Source organism: Melozone crissalis, unplaced genomic scaffold, assembly GCF_028551555.1.
Source record: "Melozone crissalis strain CALT ecotype California unplaced genomic scaffold, PUWL_Pcris_2 ptg000089l_1, whole genome shotgun sequence".
NCBI lineage: Eukaryota > Metazoa > Chordata > Aves > Passeriformes > Passerellidae > Melozone > Melozone crissalis.
This window is the reverse complement of record NW_026535866.1, coordinates 1,301,794-1,315,963: the sequence shown is the minus strand read 5'-3', so window position 1 is coordinate 1,315,963 and position 14,170 is coordinate 1,301,794.

Genomic DNA, 14,170 nt, shown 5'->3' with positions numbered 1-14,170 from the left:
AAACCCAAGGATGAATAAATTACTCTGTACCCCATACATTTGATAATCCTCTTATCAGTGTTCTTGAGTCCTTCAGTTTGTCTCTAAAAATACCAAGTTTGAGAACATTAGATGTGCCAAATAAAGTTAGAAGCACAAGTCAAGTCTTCACCTTTTCAACATATCTTCATGTACAAGGTCTCAATAATCTCTGGAATTAGTCCCTGACTTTCCTTCTCACTTTGCAGCACTTTTCAAAGTTTTGGAGGAAAAAAATTGCAAATTCAAGCAGCATAAAAATAACACTAAATGAAACCCCCGTGGCCTTTTTTTGCTATTTAATATGCAACTGTTTCTTTAGTTGATGTTTTTGATGCTTAACATTATTAAATTTAGTCTAACAGACTTAATATTTTGGTATCTGTAGCTGTGTAACTATACAGAATTAACTGTGTTGAGTTACTTGAAGAAGAAGGTGCTTTCAGAAAATGTAACAGCTAATTAGATCCCTTGAAAGTATCTACATTTTGCATCTATATCTACTTTTTTTCAAATATGGGACAGTATCTGCAATATGGTGAGAATCAGTAAGACTGCTAAAGCAGCTTTAAAGCTGTAATAGGGTTTATTTGTGTATTTGTTTATTTAAAAATGCTGGCATAGCACTTAATTCCGTTTGCTTATGGGAGTTCAGCTCTGTGAGCAAGATTGATCTACACCATTTTAAAAATTGCAGACATTATTAGAATCAATATTTTAACTTAATTGTGATCAGGAGTGTCTGTGGTCGATGGTACACATAAATTACTGCAATTGGTATTTATTTTTTATTAGTCCTGGTCTGATTGTATCTATTATTCTTCCTGACAGACACTGGAATGAACAAATGTTGGATGAAGCATGCAGACTTGTCCTTAAGGAAATTGCTCTTCCAGGCTCAGCTGGTGATGAAAATGTAGACTATAAGAAAATTTTGATGGTCAGTTTCTTCTACAGATTTTTCCTGGAAGTATCGCAGTCATTGAAGACAATGGTAAATTAGTTCATAAAATCATGGAATGTACTGAGTTACAGGAGACCCATCAGGACCATGGAGTCCCACTCCTGGCCCTGCACAGGACAGCACAGGAGTCCCACCATGTGCCTGATAGCATTGTCCAAATGCTTTTCGAACTCAAGCTAGGAGCTGTGACCACTGCTCTGGGGAGCTTGTTCCAGTGCTCAAACACCCTCCGGGTGAAAAATCTCTTCCTGATGTGCAACCTAAAACTCTCCCCTCCCGACTTCATCTCCTCCAGTGCTCTCAGTGGGCAGCAGAGTGAAGAGGCCGATACCTGCCCCTCCACTTTCCCTTGTGAGGATGTTGAAGACCTCAGTGAGGTCTCCCTTGACTCTCCTCCAGGCTGAGCAAACCAGGTGTTGCCCATGCCTGCTCTTGTGCAAGCAAATAAAAGGGGTGTTCTTGCCATATGTTAGCGCTTGCAATTTGTGCAGTGTGCTAAATCATTGTCTATGGTGTTTGGAGCTACTCAATAACCTAAGTGTTTAACTCCAAAAGAGGCTGATGGAGAGATGCCCATTTAACTTTTAGATGCTCAGATATCTTTACCTTGGACATAAGGCTTTAAAAGATATTTCAGCTATATTAATGCAACAACATACCAGCAGCAAGCTCCCAAGCTCCCAGACCCAAAGGCAATATACAAAAGATCTTACTCTGTAGTTCAAAACACAAATAGATGAAATAGAAATAAAGGCTTTGGAAAAAAGCTGTAGATACTAAACCAACCCTCCTCCTTGTATGAGCTGTTGACTGGGAGATGAGGACACTAAAGTTTCACTTGCCAAGACATTCTAGGGTAATTTATTTTTTTTATTTTTGTCTTAAATATGTTCTTACATATCCCTTTAACACTTTTCTTCTGAAAAATATCCCTTTAACACTTTTCTTCTGTTACCTTGAGCTCTTTCCTCTAAATCAACATTACAGGTAATTGTTGAGTACCAGGAGTGATTCTGAGCCACTTTTGATCAGACCTCAAAACAAAGCTCTTCTGTCCATTCCTACTTGATGTTACTTACTTTAAAAAGTATATTTGTTGAATCTAATATAGTTTTAAATATTATTTAGTGACACCTAAAACCTCGACATTGTTTTCAGATTGTTGTTTTAGGCCTTTCTAGTTTGAGCCTGGAAAGCATTTCCTGTATAAAGACTTTGTGCTTGATTTTGATTGTTGGCTTTTCTAATTGTAATGTTCAAAATGTGACTTTTAGTAGTAATTCAATTCTTTTTCAGGATTCTTGCCATTATCCAGGCATACCTGTGGAATATGGGAGTGTCCTACAAGATTTCAAAACCAGAATGCCCCAGAGTATCCAAATATATCAGGCAAGTGATTTCATTCTGACAATGTTTTGTGCTTTATAAGACTAGGTAAAAAGTCACAGTTCAAACATGAGCTATTGCAGTGGAAGTGCCCTGAGTGCACATTGAGAGGCACCTTCATGGCTCCTCATGCCACGACACCAAAACTAAATGTGCAAGGTGGCTTCCTTGAATGACAAGTAGTCCTTTGAAATATCTGCAGGAGGTGGTCTGGAAATGCTTTCTGAGCCTGCTGGTTGGGATCAGCTGTGAGGGGCTGAGGGCTGGCCTGAGCCCGGTGCTGTGTCCCACTGGGAGCAGCCGCACAGGCTCACGTGCAGAGCAGGCCCTGCCAGAGGCCCTGGAGATCTCACCTGCCCTGCAGCCACCTTTGTCAAGGTGCTGTAAACCTCAGCTGGTGCTGACTTTCCCCTTGGACCCCTTGGTCTAGCCACTATGGGGAATTTTGTTCCTGAATCCCATGGTATTTCCCCTGGCAGGTGTGATGGGGATGCTCGGGGAGTGTGGGGCTTTGGGGGCAGCTGGCCGGGCAGGGGCTGAGCTCGGGGCCCTGTTGGGCCCTGGCCCCCAGCAGCAGCAGCAGAAGTAGCAGCAGCAGCCCCAGGGCCCAAAGCCCCGTGCCCCCTGCCCAGCACAGGCTGCCCTGTCCCTGCAGCTGCCACCCGAGTGGGGCCCAGGGGCCAGTGGCCGCTGGCAGCAGCAGGAATGCGGGCAGGGTGAGGATGCCCTGGCTTGGCTTTTGTCTCTGGAACAATGCGGGCTCAGGGCAGTGCAGAGCAGGCTGGGAAGCAGAGCCCAGGGCCTTTGGAGGCTGCAAGGCTTAAAGATCAGCCCCTGCAGCAGCCCAGGTGCAGGTGGCCCAGTTGCCAAGGCTGTGGTGGCCTTGAGAGCATGTGCAGGTGGATTTTGCATGGCTGTGGCCTGCTGGCGGCTCTGGGCCCAGGAGTGCCTGTGGCTGCAGCAGGAAGGGTGGCTGAAGGTTTGCTGCCTGCTTTGGTGGCATGGCTGCAGGGGCCAGTGCTGTGAGAGCCCCCTGTGTGAGAGCTGGTGAGAGCTGAGCCCTTGGGGACAGCGCTGTGCCCCAGGGCAGGAAGAGCAGCAGTGCCCAGTGCCAGGAGTGGTGTCAGTGGGAGCCCCTGTGCACAGGGACCCCGAGCCCCAGGGTGGCCGTGCCAGCACCCACAGGGACCTCCAGCCCGGGGAACGTGGAACAAGTGGAACCCACAAGTGTGCAAAGGCTGCCTGTGCCCAAAGGAATGGCCAGGAGAAGTCAGGTTTTAAAAAGAAACAGGATTTATTTGCCGAAGATCGGCAAATCTAGGATTTGCACAACATGTTTCGTTATAACAATCGTTATAACAACAACAACAACAACGTAGAGAACATATTTACATGGGATCCGATGGACTAACAATCTTCAAAACATATTTACAGGAAACTCGGAACGTAGCGAACATATTTACAAGGAACTTCAAAACTTTCAAACGTATTTACAAAGGCATGGGAGCAGTGCCATGATGAGCATGAGTCCTGTTAGAAAGGAAGCAGCAGAGCTGGACTCAGCTGGCAGCACTGGGCCCAGCAGGGCTGGGAGCTGGGCCCCAGGGGCTGGGCCGGGGCTGGCAGGGCTGGCGTGGCCCCAGGCAAGCGCAGGGCAGGCCGGGGCTGGTGCTCGTGGCAGCACAATCCAGGCCCCCTGCGGGCACCGTGTCCCTGAGCGGGGCCATCCAGCCCAGCCCCAGCCTGGCGTCAGGGGACCCAGTGTGTGTGTGGGCAGGGCGTGGGAAGCATCTGCTGTCTTACCTGTGGGGCTGCATCTTCATCCAAGGACCATGGGCTCCTCCTCATCCTTCTCGTCCACTTCCATCTGCTCGGTGTCATCCTCCTCATCTACGTCCATCTCTTCGATGCTGTCCTCCTCGTCTACTTCCATGTCCTCCACAGTGGAGGACATGGAAGTAGAGGAGGAGTCCACCTCCATCATCTCTTCCTCATCCAGGCCCAGATCCACTTCCATGTCCTCCACGGTGTCTCTGTCAGTCTGCAAGGGGCAGCACAATCTCCCAGTGGGCTTCCTGTCCCACACCATCCATTCCCACATGGCTGCAGCCTGCCCAGGCCGGGTGCCCCCTGCCTGGCATGGCACTGTACCTCCATGGGCACAGCAGAGCACATCCTGCTGGGATTGGCGCTCCAGATCAGGCGGCAGGAAAAGCCCAGGCAGCAGCAACAGCTCAGTGCTGAGGGTCAGAGTGCAGGGTGAGCAGCAACTGACCCCTGGCAGCCGGTGAAGTGTCTGCTGTGGTCGTTTCCAGGTGCTGGATGTTCCACATGGAGCCCTCTGGGAGCTGTGATGTCACTGAAGTTTCAGGGGTACTTTGCCGTGGGAGATGGGGATGGCAGAATGATCAAATCCTTGAATGGTTTGGCTTGGAAGGGGCCCTCAAGATGATCTGGTTCCAAGCTGAGCAACGTCTCAGGTTGCTGCGGCCCCTTTCCCACCTGGCCTTGGATGTTGCTGGGGATGGGGCATCCACAGCCTCTCTGCACTGGTCCCTGTGTCAGGGAGAAGCACCCTGAGAGTAAAGAACTTCCCATCATCAAATCTGATCCACTTCCTTCAGTTTGATCCCATTCCTCCGTGTCCTCTCACTGCATATCCTGACAAAGAGTCCTCTCCCACTTCCCTGTGGGTCAGGCTGTTCCTGCATGGTTACGCATGGAGCTTAACTTGCAGACAGGAGAGAGAGAAGCCACGTACCCAGTCAGAGAAAATGGGGAAAGTGGCTTGAGAACTGAGCGAAGATAGAAAAAGTAGAGACATGCAAGCATTGGTTTGGGTTGCGTGGGCTGTGGGATTCATGCCTTTCATTAGAGGCCACATTCCCTGTTGCACTCATTTTTTTTGTTGCAGCTTGTCCACGGCCAGCCTGCGTGAGGGACCTGCACTCCCAGAGCAGGGAGCACGCTTGCTTAAACTGCTTGTTAACGAGGTGAGTGTGGGATTTTTTGTGGAACTCTAACCACTGTGGATTGCAATTAAGAGGGTCCAGGGAGGGAGACCAAAATGGGGCTGGGCACACAATATGGGGGTGAACAGTGCAGGATCATTACAGTAAGCCAGGAGCAAAATGGTAAAAGAGAGTTGAAACAGTCTAGGGGAACGCATTTATGGAAAAAACAGCAGTTGAACTGGGTGATGCCCGTAAAACGTGCTGCATCAACATGAACCTGCAAATGCCCATGGACGAGACCATTGCATTCAGAGCGGTGTCTCTCTTTTACCTTGGTCACTTTGCCCTGAGGTATTACGGTTCCAGTGGTAGGCCCCTGGGCCCTCACAACTCCCCCCTTTTTGTTGTCTATAAAGAAGGCTTCTGCCATAGACTTTTGGAGGTATTTAGCAAAAAAGGATAAAATAACCAACACAATGAATACAATAAACCAAGTCCACAAAACCGTCTTAACTAAAGATGAAAGCCAGCCTTTCATCCCCCAATATTTGAAAAGTCCAGTGAACCAGTCGTTGTTGCCTTCTATCTGGATCTTGTTTCCTTGATCTTTTAGCAGCTGGACGCCCTGGTATACGGACTCCCTATATGATAGCAGGTAGAAAAAACACATGCCATCAAAAGCCTGACAGGCATGGCCATGGACAAGAAATTGTGGCTTGTCTGTGCAAGCAACCAGTTGAAAGCATGCGGCTCAGTGAGGAGCATCCAGATTCGTGCTGCAGCAGCAACCAATGGCAGCATCCTCTGACTTTGATAATTTATTATCTGGAGGCTTTGGTGGCCTAAAAGTAAACAGATAAAGAGAGTAGAAAGTGAAACGTAAGTTGTGTTCCCACTAAACTTTCTCTTCTGTAAGGCAAGGGTGTGAACACAGCTTATTAGAAGAATCATATATCAATGCTAAAATATAATTTTTACAAATGTTAAGACATAGATCCTGGTTAGTGGTGTCTGAGCCATCTTGGTCTTGGTGTGTGTGGTCAACGCTGCTTAGGAGATCTTCTGTCCTTCTTTTTCTTCTTTCCCAGGCTGCTGCTGTCTCTCTTAGTCTTCCATTCTGTTCTTCTGATGGTGGCTTTGGTGTTTGCCTCACTGTTCCCAGAAAGAGTTTTTATGTATTTTGCTGGGATCGATCTTAAGAGTGTTGCTGTAAACACAAGGGCATCTTCTCTTTCCCAAGTAATTAATGGGACAGTGCCGACAATTTGTTTAGATTCGGGGTCTTTGCTCAGCACAGGTTGCTGGTGTTGTAATTGGGCTGAAGTTGAATTAGTAAAATTCCTGATGACTGGGGGAGTTGGCTCCATAAATGGGTTGTCCAAAAAGTTGAATACGTAAAAGGCCTTGACCAGTGTCTCAATGGGAGAGAATATCTGGACTCCCCAGCTCAGTTGATCAAGGATCCTTTGGATGGATCAGTGGGCCCTCTCGGCTTGGGACGGTCCTGTGTTGGAGTGTGGTATGCCTGTGACATGTTTTATACCGCAGTGGTCAGAAGCTTGTTGGAATCAGTGCAAGGTATAAGCAAGAGCATTATCAGTTTTAATTTCCTGTGGAAGTGCTAAGGTGGAAAAAACGAAAAAGTAATGTTTTAAAGCATCTTCTGATTTTTCAACAGCATGGGCAGAGGTGAAAACTACACAGTAAAAGGTGTCGATTGAGACGTGGATGTATTTTAGTCTGCTGAAAGGGGCCTAGTGTGTCATGTCTGATTGCCAGATGTGGAGACTCTCTAGTCCTCTTGGATTGACTGCAGCTCTGGCAGAAGCAAGGCCATGTTCCTGACAGTTGGGGCAGGTGGCTACAAGGGACCTTGCCTGGTCTCAGGTAATTTTGAACATCCTGAGCAGCACAGGAATGTTTTGGTGGTAGAATTGATGGCTGATCCTAATATGTATAAAAATGATCTAAGGCATATTGCAGTGTTTCAGATGTTTGAAGTAGGCAATTGAGGTGCTCTTGAGTGAGAAGTAAGTAAATGTTCACAAGGTCTATTCCTGCAAGGGAGCACAGACCCTCTCTAGGTCTCCTGCAATAGTTCTGCAATAACTTTCTGTTGGGTTGTTATTGTTTTTGTAGTTTGGTGTGCTCTTAAAACGCATCCAATTATTATCAGGATCTGAGATAGTATAGTACCACTAAAACAATAATGTACGGAATTTTGGACTTACACCAAGGATTGCCAGGGAGAAAGGAAAATTAGGGTGGTATCTGTGTGCCTGTTTGATTTGAATCACCCAGGATACATTTTTTACCGCTGCTTCGGCCTCCGGTGTCAGTGATCACAGGAATCGAGTCCTTCACTGCCTTTAAGGAGGAGCAGGAACAGTGAACAGTGGCGTGAGATCTTCTGTGCTGGATCCCAGCAGTGAACATAGCCAACTGATGCTTCCACAGAGCTGGTGGAGTCTCCGCAGAGTCTTTGGGTTGTCCTTGATGTGCAGTGTTTGGGGTGTGATGGTTTTCTCTGTGCGTTTTAGTCCTTGCTACTTCCAGGGCGCTGTCTTAGGACTTTATCTGCTGTAATCTTAAAACCTTTCTCCTGTACCGCCATGATGACATCTTGTACTGCAACATCCAAAATGAATTGAGCTTCTGCACAAACGACTGTATCGTCCATGTAATGAAAAATTATAGCATTAGGCTGTTTTTTCCAGTTGGGCAAGAGAATTTTGGCTCCAAGGTATTGATCAGTATTTGGCTTCTTCTTCGTTCTTTGAGGCAATATGGTCCACTGGTACCTCTGTAAAAGGTGCTTGTCCACTTATAGATGGAAAAGGCAAATAAGGGGCTTTCATTGGTGTGCAAGGGGGTGTCAAAAAAGCAGTCATTTAGATCTATAACAACCATCTGCCAAACTCGAGGTAACATGGAGGCTGAGGGCAGGCTGGACTGGAGGGCACCCATGTCCTTGATGACCTCGTTGATTTTCCTGAGGTCCTCAGGAGCTGCCTCTTGTCTTTGCCAGGCTTTCGTATGTCAAGCAAAGGCGCACTGCAGGGGCTAGTAGATGGTCCAATGTGGCCCACAGACAGCTGCTCCTGCACGAGGGATTGCAGGGCCTTTAACTTTCTGCCTGGGAGGGGCCCCTGATCCACCCATATGAGGTCGTTGGTCTTCCAGGTTGACTGAAGGGCGGCACGCTACTCAGTGGCCCCGTCTAGAAATCCTGAGGTGTTGATAGGATCTCTGGCCCTGTCCCCCTTTGGGACAAGAGGTCTTTTTTCTCAAATTGTTATTGGTGCCTGGGTGATGAATGATCTTACTATAGCAACTGTGCCCTCAGGACCTTCCATGCAGATGGTACCTTGACTCCAGAAGCTGGTAGTGGCTCCCCTGGTAGCTAATAACTACCCCAGCAGCTGGAACCAGGGGCCATTGTTTTAGCCAATCAGAGTGGGAAATTATGGTGATGTCATCTCCTGTATCTAATAGTCCTGAAAGACATCTTTTCTCCCTTTACATGACCAAGCACACTTTAGAACAGGTCTATTTCTGCATGTTGTCTGTGCCCACATCACCACTGGATCAGCTGATGTGGTGATCATGTCCCGTAGGAAGATGGCTCTGGCTCTAACTGTTTCTTTTGCAATGAAAAGGGGAGGGTCTAAGCATAGAGCCTGGAGAGTTATCTCCTGCAAAGACGTCAAGGTGACTACCTCAGGTAGTAGAGTGAGTGTCTCCATCCCTTCCCTGATGTTGGTTTAAATCAAAATGTCTCTGGGCCGTTCTTCAGGCCTGTATTTGCCTGTTGGTGTATGGTGAACATAAATATCCTGGATTGAAATAGAAAAGGCCCCTACCAGCTGCCTTTAGGTTCCAGGGCAGAACTGTCTTCTGTCGAGTTTTCCGCAGTGATCGAGCTGTCCCGCTGGATCTGAGAAGGTCTCTGTGCTGGTTCTCCACGGTGTTGGGGAGAGTAGGGCGGAACAGCCTGGCATTTGGTGTCATCGTGCAGGGCCTTTCTGTGTCTGTGTGGGGTTTCCCGCAGGCCACCAGTTTTGCTGGTGTTGGAAAGCGTATGGATGAGGGCGCAGTGAGGAGAGTTGCTGTGACACCTAGAAGGTCCCTGGTTATAGCCTTTATTTTTATAATTCTGTTGAAAATGCCCCATCTCCCTACACTTAAAGCCAGGTCCTTTTTCATGTCTATGTCAGGGAATAACTTGGGAGGCTACTAGCACCTCTTCTACACCCTGACTGGTAGCCTTAGCTAGACAGGCATCACAGTGTAAGGATGCCCTAAGTGTGCATGCCTCGACCATTTGTGCAATGCTAGGCTTTGGGTTGACTGGTAGCGAAGGAAAAATGTCTTTACAGTTGTTGTTAGCATTTGTTTCAGCAAGTTTAGTAAGAAGTACCTTCCCGGCTTTTGGATGTTCACCTTGCTTCTCTATTGCTTGTGGAAGGTGGTCAATACATTTTAGAAAGGATTGCCCAGGTCCCTGCAGAATGTCTGTGAAATCTAGAGTAGGTGTTTCTCCATTGGGTGTCTGCTTGAGAGCTGTCTTTGCAGCACTTTTATCTCTTCTAACAGAGCTCTGGGAAGGTCTATTAAATGAGGTTTAGTGAAATCTTCCTCACTGGCTAGATGGACTAGTGTTAGGTGTGCCCACCTGTCTTCTCTTGTATAGTCTTTTAATAATTGTTTTATTAGTTTTTTCCCCATTTCTTCCCACAGAATAATTTCAGTGGGAGAAAGTAGGATGTGCATAAAATGGCGCAGATCGTAAGGCACCATAACATGTGCAGTGAAGGTGGCATTTAACAAATTATTAAAATATGGTGAGCCCCTCCCATGGTCTTTCGCTGCTTTACAAAGGTCTTTCACCTCCCCGTGTGTGACAGCTTCCCATGGGGGGTTAGCCCCCTCTGGTACTGCGCCAGCGCTGCTTGTATTTTAGCTACCGATTCCCAGTCCCCCTCTTCAGCCGCCAGCTTCCGCATCCTCATCCAAGAATCCTCAGGCTCATGCTGAAGGTGGGATGAACCTTCCCTCTCCTCTCCAGAAGAGGGAACTTGTTCTTTGGCAGAGGAGCGGGGCCTTGGGTTGTCAGGCCAGGCCCGGTGTTGTGGGCCTTTGGTAGCCAAGATGGCGGCCTTCCGGTTACCGCCCCTCACACTTCCGGCTCCGACAGTGTGGGATCCGCAAGGGGCTGAGTTGGAGGGGGTGGGGCAGCGGGAGCAGGCAAGGAAGCGCTGGATCCCAATGCAGGGGTGGTACCTGGCACAGAGCTGGGACCCAACACAGGGGCATGACCCAATTAGAGAGCTGGGGGTGGGAGGGAGTTTGACATTGATGACCCCCTCCAGAGGAGGGACTCCATTTTGTGAGCTATCTGAGGGGGATGCAGGGAGGAGAGGTACTGGAGAATGCTTTAAGGTAGAATCCAGGCCGGTGTGATCAGTACAGACCTGGGCAGGGGGTAGAGAAGGAGGGGAGTGGGCAGACAGCAGGTGGCTTGTCTGTGCTTTACAGCAGTTTCTGTCTGTCATCCTAATGGTGTCAGTGTGTTCAAGAATGTGGAGGGCAGAACTCAAACTCTGGGTTGAATATAAGAACTTTGAACCCTTGAGAAAACTCCAGAAATCATACGAAAAATTGGGAAAAAATTTTGCGACTCTTATCACTGCCTGAGTTTTCTAAAAATAGAGACTTTCCCTAACTCAGGCTCAGAATGATATAAGACAAAAAGAATACACCGAAATGTCTGGGAGCTCTGTAAACAGTCAACGAACAAATGACTTCCAACTTCCCTTAGTAAAAAAAGTCTTCCACTCTGAAAGGAGAACCTCCCTAACTCCAACATATATGTCCCTCTCAGCTTTGGATAATTTGTTACCCAGAGCTGCCCCTGATGTAAAGGGTGGCCCACCCACAAGACTGAAAAACTACCCAAGGATCCTGCGCTGCAGGCGGCTCTCCCCCCATTCACTGCTCTGGTGGGGCGGGATGCAGATGTTTCAAAATGTCCCCTGGGCTTCACCAGCTGAGCCGGCCTGTTGCTGCTTAGGGGTGCCAACGCTGCATTCAGTAAGCCCTGGTAAAACTGATAAAACATTGCATTCAAAGGGCTGCCTCACTTTATTGTAATTTGGCATTTTTGTCGTACGGTGTCGGAGGAAGGAGACCCAGACACCAGTTGGTTCATCCAAGTCCAGTTTATTGATCGAATACGGCGGGTTAAATACAGTTCTTAATAAGCTTCATACATATTGCAAAAGTTGAGCTCAGGATTGGTTAGTTACATATCAGCAACTACACCTACTTCTACATTCTTGTGCTTATTCTTCTGTTACATTCTGCAGATATTCAGGACTAATCTCACCTCCCTTTCCTCATGTTGCAGCAAGGCCATCCGGCATTGTTGCCTGTCAGCAGTCACTGAATCAGAGACTGCTGACCTCCCTTTCAAGCTTAACCAGCGGCATTATGTCAGTATGGCCTTTCTCAGCTAACCAACTCTTAATAAAATCCTCCACATGCGCAAAAAGGGCAACATACCTTATGTATGAACCAGGAATTCATTGTAATTTTAACTGAAATTCTTTTCACTTTAATCAAAATACAGGGAGTTCCTATTTTCTTTTCACTTGCAATGGTAATAAGTCTCAGCACAATATATAAATATAATTAAAATAATATATATATTCGTATAACTGTTATTCTAAAAACATGGACTACAAATGCCTTATTTGTGACCTTCCCTCTCCCTGCCCACATCCACAAACTCTGTTTAAATTAATTTTGCTGTAAGTGTGTTTTCTGCCCATCTGGACACTGTCACTGAGCTTCCTCAAGGGGTCCTGGACTTGTTACTTTGCCTTGTTCTTTTGTCCCAAGATGGTGGAGAGAGCCTGCTATGATCACTCTTGGTGTGTAGCTGATGCAGTAAATGTGCTGTGATCACCTTGGCTGCTGCCTTCTCTTCCCTTGTAGAACAGCCTTATGGCATGTTGGACAAACAGGGTACAGGAACCACATTCAAGAGCAAATTAAAATAAAGTTGATAGCCACAGAAACACAGGATTTGCTGAATACTGCACAAAATATTCAAGGTGAGGCTGCCCCAGTGCAGAGCAGAGCAGGACAATCCCCTCCCTTGCCCGGCTGGTGATGCTGTGCCTGAGGCACACCAGGATATGTTTGGCCCCTCCTGGCTGCCAGGGCACTGCTGATTCATGCTCACTTCGCCACAGCCCAGGACCCCCAGGTCCCTTTCCACAGCACTGCCCTCCAGCCTCCCATTCCCCAGTCTGTCCGTGCATCCAGGCTTGCCCCATCCCAGGTGCAGAATCCAGCACTTTCCCTTGTTGGACTTCATATGGTTGGTGACTGCCCAGGTGTCTAATATGCTGAGGTCTCTCTGCAGGGCCTTCTTTCCTTTAAGGGAGTCAGCAGCTCCTCCCAGTTTTGTATCGTCTGTAAACTTGGGTAGGATCCCTTCCCATCCTGCATCCAAGTTGTTTACGAAGCTGTTGAAGAGCACAGGGCCAAGGAAAGAGCCCTGCAGAGCTCCACTACAGTGACAGGTCACCAGTCCAAAGTCACCCCATTCTCTGTAACCTTTTGTGCTTGGCTCATGAGATAGCTGCTCATCCATAGCATGATGTGTTTATCTGGCTGTGGGCTGGGCATTTTATCCAGAAGGATGCTGGGAGAGACTGTATCAAAAACTTTACCAAAATCCAGACAGACTGCATCAACTAGATTCCCTCGGTCAACTAGATGGGCTACCTTATCATAAAGGCAAATCAGATTTGATAAGCAGGCCTTTCCTCTGATGAAACTGTGCTGGTTGTGATGGATGACTGAGTTGTCCTTAAGGTAGTTTTCAATAGCTGCCAGAACAATGTTCTCCATAACTTTACCAGGCACTGAACTAAGACTAACAGGCCTGCAGTTTGCAGGGACATTCTTCCCTCCCTTCTTGAAAATTGTGACAATGTTTGCCAGTTTCCAGTCACAGATTCCTATTCATTAGGCAACTGGTGCTCTGGCTACAAAAGCTACAAGTCCAGTCTCAAAACTGTGAAAAGCTGAGTAAATAAAGCCTGTTCCCATCAGCAGTGATGTCAGTACTGTATAGACAGATACATTTATTAGCTGAACTGGGTTTGTCCTACTTTTTATAATCCTTTCATGCGTGTTCAGAGCTGTAGCTACTCAAAATTTCTGCACTTTAGTGTAAGTTGCAAATATTCTCCACAGTTCTCTCTCTTTCCTTAGTTATGCACTCAGTGAAATTGCTTCTAGCCTGCAGGGTGCTGTCCAACTTGAGAGATCAATATTCTGCATGAGTATGTATTGATAGAGGATTTAAGAGGAATAGTTATTTTTCTAAAACTGCAGAATCAGGGAAATTATATTATTGTGAAAGTTGAATTATTCTCAGCTATAGTTGCAATATACAGTACTTTTTCTGTCCATGTCTCATTTGTAAACAATTATTTGAAAATTACATTCATCCTTTTAATTTACTTATATTACAGTTATAATTTAATATATTTATTATATTATGCACTCTAGTCTCAGCCTATAGACTGACAACAAATTGTTCAGTACTTTCTCAAGTCCTGAGCATTCTGAATTCATGTAAAACATAATTGGTCCCGATTCTTAGATCTAGTGATATGAGACATTCATTCATTTATTTGAAAAAAATAATGTCCTGGAAAATATTCTTGGAAAGTGGTGTTTTCAAAGAAAAGGAGTATGAGAAATTTTTTTGCAGTGACTTTTCCACAGGTCAAGACATATTAGTTATGAGTGGTTTTTAGATTCAGGC